Consider the following 8,816-nt stretch of genomic DNA (forward strand, 5'->3'; position numbering starts at 1 on the left):
AATACAGACGTCTTTCCTGGCAAAATAAGTTATTTAATGAAATAAATAAAGCCTTTTTGGTTATGTAGGCTTAGTTGTCATTTACTACCTCTTCAGTGACGTTAAAATTTAATGTGATAACAGTGCAGTGAGCAGAGAGAGCAGTTCCACCCACACGAATAAATATTGATCTCGGTGATAAGGAAGAACAAACATTCTGATGAAGTGGTAAGAAAGAAATCAAGCCTGATATGGGAGGGTTATTTTTACTGCACAGTAAAAGAAAGTTAGTCTTTCAACTAAGGACAGGGAAGGGCAAGGGGATGACTTATCAAAATGTTATTTACAGGATAATGAATTCTCTGTCTTCAAACTGTAGTGTTTGTCCAATGGCTCTGCACAAAAGCAAAGAGATGACTGGGGTGAAGTTCTGGTCACAATCAAATAAGTGGCAGTTTTGCTGCTCACTTCAGAAGGGACAGGTATTTATAGCCAGAGCACTGTGCAGAGGCTCTGGTGCTCTGTGGGAGTCTCATATGAGCAAATTTCTCCTTCAAGCCCTTCCTTAGTCAATGTATGCTTAAACCTAAGCATTCACTTCTCTGCTCTGATGAACCTAGCTTGGAAACTGATGACTAGTCTGACATTCCAGAAAATCTTGAATCATTAGGGTACAACAGGTTTGGCTTTTTTACTGACCTTTCCTGTTTGGATGCCCATTGCTTCACCTAGAAGGGGCAGCTTTTTGCAGAGCTTCCTTTGCTACAGTGAGCTCTGCCTGAGAGCAGCCAGTGAGGAAGTTCAGATACCTGTACAACGTGATTCATCTCCTATTCCACATATGGATCAGGTCAGATGAATTGCCTCCTGCTAGCTGCTCTCCACTGGCTATGAAAGGAACCCTGTGTGATGTGATATCTGTGCAGGTATCCTACCTGTTGACATGTAAATTTGGTCACATGAAAGCTCTGCCTACGTTTTGGAAGCCACCCATTTAGGAAATGTACAATGCACTTGTAGAACCAAATAAAAAAAAGCCTGAATGTGGTATTTTTAAAGTGTAAATTCTCTGCTTTTCTCAGGACTTACTATGCAATTTTCTAGACAAACCATGTTCATCTCTTTTCCCAATCATTCTCTCTCATCAAATCTGGCTTTCTACATGGTGTTTCTACTGCTCAGTACAGTGTGTGTGACAGTGACTTACTGCTACACATGTTGTGATGCAGACATCACCTTTTTTTACAGGTTCCTTAAGAGGTAGTTAGTTACATGGTCCCAGTCCCATTGTATCTCAGCACTCCCTATGTCTTCATCAGTTTTCCTTTAATATACAGATGTTAATTCTGTCTCCTCTACCTCCAGTCCTATCATTCATCTTGGCTTAGGAAGAACCTAGGGAGAATTATACTTAAGGAAGAACTCCCTTGGCTTAGGGCTGCTCCCAACAGCTCGGTTTGACTGTTGTCCTCTCCCTTTATAGGAATGGTTATGAGTCCGTGGGGGAGGCAAATGAACTCCAGCTACCTCTGACCTTTGCCTGCTAACTTGTGCCTTCTCTACATGACACAGAGAGGTTTTCCAACCCAGTCACTCTCAGCTACTGAGAGCTTTCTGACAGTCAGTAAATCACACTACAGCCTCTAATCTTGATTGGGGCTTCTGCTGGCTACTGTCAGATAGTTTCTGCAAATATTCAGTGTAACTAATACATTAAATGAGGTTTTAATCACTGCCGTAGGTAATTGTAGGCCAAGGGTTGGAGAACTTTTATGACTTAGAAATGAGTTTGTGTGGGGAGAATAATACATGTGCAAGCCAGAAGAGTATTTCCTTCCTGAAGGTAATGAATTAAAGAGGGAAATGCTGGTTTGGAATCAGGGGATCTCTGTAGCAAACAAGCTAAGTGGGATTTGACTTTGACGAGATTACCTGGAAGAGTTGATCTGTGATGTCAGGTGTGGCTCCTGCCTCAGGAAGTTTGAAATGAAGTTATTTTTTTTTCATAGTTGTTAAAAAGTCAGGCAGAAAGGTGCAGAATAAAATAATCACTTTTCATTCCAGTTATGACTCTACCTAAGCGAGTCTCATTCTTTCTTTATCTTTATGTTTTTATCCCTGGAGGTAGGCTCCTTTGAAAAGCAGTAAGAATAATCATCATTCTGTTCACCTTTTCAAAAGAAGACATCTTTGAAATATCCTCTACCTCCCTTCCTTTGGCTGGATTGCCACTGTCTCCAGTCAGTCTTTTTCCTGGCTTTCCTGGGATGTCTTCAGTTGCCACTGGGACATGCTGACCTGCCAAAACACAGCTCTGGGGTGAGAATAGTGCAAGTTCTTAGAGCCCTTTCCCATCATGGGGCATTTTGCCTCTTCCAGAGAGACATCATGGATGTCAGAGTGCTTTGGAAATGTCCCACCTACGTCCCTGTTGTCTGCAGGAACATCAAAGTGAAAATGCAAGTAGGAACAAAACTATAAAACCTAGGCTTGTTTATCAGCCCTTCTGTTGGGTTAGACACCTACATCTGGAATGCAAAGGGAGTGTCCTGTGACTATTAAAGAGCCTTTCAGCCTCAGGAGCTGGAGTGGTCTGTAGGGGCTGCAGTGGAAGTGGGAGAATTGATCCCCAGGCTGTGTGGCCCCACTCCTCACTGTGAAACCTTCAGCTGGGTTCAGTGCTACCTGGGTTTCCCAAATCCCAAAATTAGATAACTTCAAGTAGCTGACAGACTTAGCTGCCAGTATATCAGGAACATCCATTGCATTGTCTGGGATGCATCGTCTTCATCTGCCTGCCAGTTCCTGAGACTTCATCTGGCATGAAGCTGCCCATCTAGCAAGAAGTTTGTCTGCTATCTACCCTGCTTTCTAGGACCACATGCAGCTTTCCCACACAGAAAATTTTTAATTAAAAGTGTCTTTTTTTCCCCCAGACATCTTGAAGAAATGATTTTGTTTGGCCTCCTTCACAGTTTCAGCAAGTCAGCCAGAAAGCAGCTCTTTGCAGCAGCCTCTGCTCCCCCACTGCAGCCACCCAGTTGTTCCCCTTCACAGTGGGCTTTATCTTTCCATTTTTGCTTCTAATTTATCGACACTGAGAGCCTGCCTGGGTTTTGCAGGCTTTCCTGTAATGAGGCAGCTGGCTTGCAAAGGGCTGTGTCACAGAGCTTGTTCTTGTCAGCAGCTTTTATCTTCCTTCTGCAGTCACTTCTGTACCACTACTTTTGATTTTTGCCTTATTTTTGTTGGGTTTAGCTGAAGTTGCTTTCTCCTTTAGCAGAAAGATGATTTAGTTTTGCTGAAGCCTGGCAATGATAGTACATAATAGCAGTATATATTTTTAATCTAGATTCAGTTTTGGTGTTTTATGGTACCAGGGAGAGTCTGTTTTTGTGTCTGAGGTGCCACTAAAAGATGTGTATGATTTCCTGAGTGTTGATGATTGTGGCGAATTATCCCAGTTCTGGTTTAGAGCTGTTGCTTAGAGAGTTTTTAGTATTTATATACAAGACTAGTAATAAAAAAACCCACAAAACCAAAAGCAACAACAACAACAACAACAAAACACAATAAAAAAAACAACCCCACCCAAATAATAATAATTAAAAAAAAAAAAAATCAGTTATCATTCTCAATTCACATACACAAAAAAAGAATTCTAAAGCTAGGTTTGCATATAGAGTGGGCAGAATCAATCCTTCCCTCTCTCTGAAAACTCTAATAGATTTGTGAAATAGTTGCCATGAGCAGTTGCATGGCTCTTACTCCTGGTGCAATTTGACAAGGATGTCACTTCAATGAAGCTTCCAGGCACTGCCAGGGCTTTAGGCAGCCATCAACCACTGAGGAGTCCTTGTTCTCCAGTAGCCAGGGAAACCCATAATTTGAAGGTGTCATGGCCCCAAGGAGGGCAGGCCAAGAATCATGATGCTGCTGAAAGCACTTTGAACCAGGGGCTGAATGAACATCATGTTTCAGGCTGAGCAAAGCAGCATTTTTCTGAGAGCCTCTCTATAGTGTAGTACTTCTCTGAAGAACTGTAAGGGTAAATTGGGCCCTACTTAGTGATATAATTTACTGCTAAGAGCGCACTCCAGGCAGATGTGGTGAAATAAAGCCTGAAGAAATTCACTTCTTGAGCTTCTCACGTCGTGAGCTTCCGAACCCCCCAGGTTGCCTGATTTTCAGGCAGTTTACTGCTGGGCGTGTTCTCCCGCACTGCTCTGGAATGAAGCGCGAGGGATTTGAGGGCTGTCTGTGGGCATTTTCTGAGGCTTTACAGGCACTGTTTCACAAATGGGCCCACAGAGCTTCTGCATTGCAACAGTTTTTCTAAGAGATGGATGACTCTCACATGCTCACTTCAGCTCCAGGCAGGGTTGCTCTGCTGTCCTCAGCCCTCTCAGTGCCTCTCTTTCAGGAGGAGCCCAGCTCCCTGCCCAGGGGACTGCCTGCTGAAGAACCCTTTATAGAAGCTTGCTGCTCACTGGGACTAAGTATCATCAAGCAGATAACCAGACAGATTTTTCTCAATCTACTTTAGCTGTAGCTCTGCATGGGAAGGGAACTCAGCCTGGCAAGAGTTTAAAACTTAAGTCAAAGGAGAGATTAGTGAAGCATTTTAAGTGGAATCTCTTGTTATTCTGCTTGATATACCGTTATCTAGATTATCATAAATTACAAATTACAGTAAAAGGAGGAAGGTAATGACCAAACCTGGGAAAAGAAATTACTTTTTTTTGTTACTTATAAGCCAAAATAGTAAGGTGAAGAGGGACTAAAAGAATGAGTCAGTGCTCTTCCCAGCAATGCTCCCTTATGAAACAGTCTCTCACTGTGAACCCAGTGATCCAGCCTGGGGTTGGATCCTGCTCCTGCCTGCAGCAGTGGCTGTCTTTCTCCTGACCCACAGGGAGAACATCCCAAGCCCTCAGGAAAGCATGCACATGTGAGCAGGAAAGACTATCAGAGCAAACTGTGGATTGATTTTGCTACTGAGTGATCCTCATTGCAAGTGAGCCAGAGCCAGTGATTAAGGAGAAGCCCTGTTCCTCATGGGCTTCTTTTTTTTTGTTTTGTCTTGGCTTTTTTGATCACTGCTGAGGAAGATAAAAGATTCAGGAAAGGAGCTAAGGAGCAGAAGAAGTGAGTCTGACATGAAGGCAGCTGCTTGAAGTGTATGTTAAATAAAGGCTCCTTTGTGTGATGCATTTGTTGACCAAGACCTTTGCAGGGGTTGGCTGGTAGGATGTGATTGAGTTCTAATTTGAAGCTTTATGTTAATTCATCACAACTTTGTCCTTAGTGTGATATCTGAGGACATTCTGTGAGACTGCTGATGAGTTCATGTTGAATGCTTTGGCCTCTACAAGTAGAGCAGCACAATATCAGAGGGAAATGTAAGCTATTTCCCTACCACTTTGGTAGCCTGATGAAGTCCCACTGAACTTACTTTCCGTAAGCTGAGCACGGATAAACTATTGAACAAGAGGAACCAAGTGGGAATGACTAACGTGTTAGAGTGTGCAACAGTGAGATCATATCCCCATGAGGATATCTGTTTCTGTACGTGTTGGTTTGTTTTTTTTCACTGGGAAAACAGGAGTAAAAATAACTTTTTTTCTCCGTAAAGCAAGAGGAAAATTATGGCAACATTTCCTCATTTTCTGTTTCCTCAAGTAAATGCTTAGTCAGTCTGATTATTCACTGAGACATGCCTTTAGGTTTTTTTTGCATTCTAGGAAGAAATATTAATAAATAGGTTACACACACGCATATGCATACACATATAAAGTTAGCAGACTGATAATCATTGTTTCCTTCTCTTGATTCAGAGAATTTTAAGTGAGGAAACTGATCACAGTAATAATTGCCTCTTGTAAATCTAAGGCAAGGTAATTCCCCATGTTTTCATTAGTCCAAGACTTAAAAAAAGAAAAAAAAAAGTACATTTTGTAAAAGGTTATATCTTTTGGAAGTGATTTAAGGTCAAGAGAGAAAATCTGCTTCTATTTCATAATGAAATGGCCTGTTTAATGATATGAACGTGATGCTTCAGGTGCTCTGGTGCTCTACTTATTGTCTGTGGAATTATTTCATCTGCTGGTACTTCTTATTTGACCTGATGTGGGAAAATCAGGCAAGGTAGGACAGACTGCATTTTTGATCAAAACAACAAAGGTCTAAAAGCAGGTTTTAGTCCAGTGGGTATACATAGTGATGCTACCAGTTTCAAGGAATCTCTCTTCTGAGATGGCACTGGTGTTTTCTGTGGTATATGGGAAGAGTCATTTGCTAGTTGTTTACAGAAGATCTGAGTCCCAGAAGGTCTGGAGCAATATACCTGGCTGGAGGAAGGAGATAAACAACATTTTTCACATTCATCAGGCTTTGGAAGGTTGTCGTCTTCTCTAAGTTGTTCTTCTGCCTTTCTATCATAAATGTATATGCTGAAAAAGTCTTCCTCCAGGAGAGCTGGAACTGGAAGCCATATTCAACCTTTTTCTACGTGTACTGTATATCTACAAAATATGATTGTTGCTTTGGGAATATGGCTGTTGGCTTTCTCTGTGGTTTGACTACATACCCTTCTCTCATTTTCAGTGCTGTGAATAGTACTGATTTTGCTATGAACAAAGTATCTTTATCTAACAGACACAGATCCCTAATATTAGCCACAACTCTCAGCAGCTGAAAAGTCATGTGTTGAAACCTCCTGTGTAACCTCAAACATGCTGTTGTTACTACCAAACTTGAGAATTTTTTGGCAACAAAATTTTTTGCCTTTTCAACTTGAAAAAGACGAGGGAAATTTTTACTGTATGTTTTTTCATGGTTAAAGAAAAAAAGGAAAATCCTGTATCTGTTTTTGTTTTGGACTATTTTGCAAATCAGGAATATTTTTTTAAACAAAACTTTGGATTTTACTACTTTCCGCCTTCTTCCCCTTCTGAGGAGCTACTGCTAAAAACAATGCTTTGCCCAAGGACTACAACTTTTTGCAAGGTAGTTGAGGGAAGGAGAAGCCAGTTGCAGCTGTTGCTAGTTGATAAGGACTTGATCCTCAAACACTTTTGCACACAAGTAACTTGATGTATCTAAGTAGCCACATCAAATGCTCTCATAAAGTTATTCACATGAACAAGTGTTTGCAGGATCAGAGTCTAAATCAGTGTTCTGATTCTGGGTTCTCTTATGTTTCCCCATCTGTAAACCAGCAATGTTGCAGGCTGCATTTGGTGAGTGCTTTGAAATCAATTAATTTAAGGAAATGTATAGGAAGGTGTCATTTGTTGCTGTCAGAGAAAGGAAGGGATACTGGCCAATAGAATGGGTGTTTTCTACTTACCACAAGAAACCATAATAGAGTAGAACAGATGAGACATTAACCTAGGAAATCAGTAAGCAGTTCTTATAAATGAATAATCCTACAAAAATAATGCATGAAAGATGGCAAAGAAGCCTCTGAAGAAACAGTGGTGAATGCAATTAAAGCAGCAGAAAAATGTTAAGTAACTGTTGTTAGAAGGGGAGCTCTGTCAGTACATTATCCAGAGTGCTACATGTTTCATTTCTTTTCCTCCAATAAACAGAGCACCCATGGTACTTTCAGACACATTTTCTGGTTGATTTTCCTGCCATTCTTCCTTCTGTAAACCAGGAACAGTTCTGCCAGTGCACATGGATTCACATTTCTGTGAAAAATTCAGGCCCTGTACATTCTGATGTGACCCATAAGGGAAAATCTATCTTCCATATAAGAGCCAGTGGCAAAAGTCCCACTGCCACCAGAGCAGTCAGGCTTTCCTTCCCGGATTTTATCTTCCTGACATTTCTGCTTTATACACCATAAGAAACATATAATCAGTATGTTTCACAAATTGCTGTTGTGGTTATACTGAATACCAGATTGCTGTCCTGAGTACCCTGACACTTAGTCTACTCAAGAAGCAGCTTTGAGTCAGGGCCCCATACTTTCTGGGTTTGATATATTTTGATATACATACACTAATGTTAGTGGTGCAGTGAGAGAGGTCATCTGGCAGCTCACTGGGATTCCTCCCTGCTATTTGAGAAGGGTTTTAAAAAACTTGGAATGGAAGCGGAACGAAGAAAGAAAGATTTTGGTTTTATTTTTAAAACATTTTTTAAAATGTCATGAGACACTGTATTTCTTTTCTGCATGCTGTTAAGGTAATAGTTTGGGGGTCACTAGCACAAGCAGTTCATGTATGTTTAACCGTCTGTGAAAGTCTTTCATAAATTAAAAGATGTAGTGCTGTAAAGTGATAATGCAGTTGTTACGCTGGTTTCTTTTATTTATTTATTTCCCTCCCCCTCCCTCCCCCCCGCCTATACTGCTCTTATGATAGCAAGTGCCTACAGTGCCACCGTCTGGTGAGACAGTCACTGTCTTGGTGCTCAGATTTTGTTTAAGAAGGAAAGTTTTCCTATTACTACAGGAAAATTCAAGTCAGTCTTGAGAGATTGCATACACTCCTTTCTTTTGTTTTTAGTTGTGAAAAAGTGTTATTTGAAGACAGCAGTTAAAATAAGTAGCACTTGAAAGGGTGCATCATCTACACAGGATAGGAATAACATAATTTATTCACTATGTAAACCATGAGTATTAACCTTTGTTAATATTTTAAGGCTCTCGTTGAAGCTAGAGTTCTCTTTTTTAAATTTTTAATGTGGTTTTGTGTTTATTTAAAATTCTTTTGTACATATTAAAGCATTTCAAAACCAGTCCATTTTTCTTTTTGCTTCACTCTTTCAGTCAAGCCAGGCAGTGAGATCACTCACTACAGCTAATTTTTGCTTTGTTGTTTTTC

Source organism: Heliangelus exortis, chromosome 1, assembly GCF_036169615.1.
Source record: "Heliangelus exortis chromosome 1, bHelExo1.hap1, whole genome shotgun sequence".
Lineage (NCBI taxonomy): Eukaryota > Metazoa > Chordata > Aves > Apodiformes > Trochilidae > Heliangelus > Heliangelus exortis.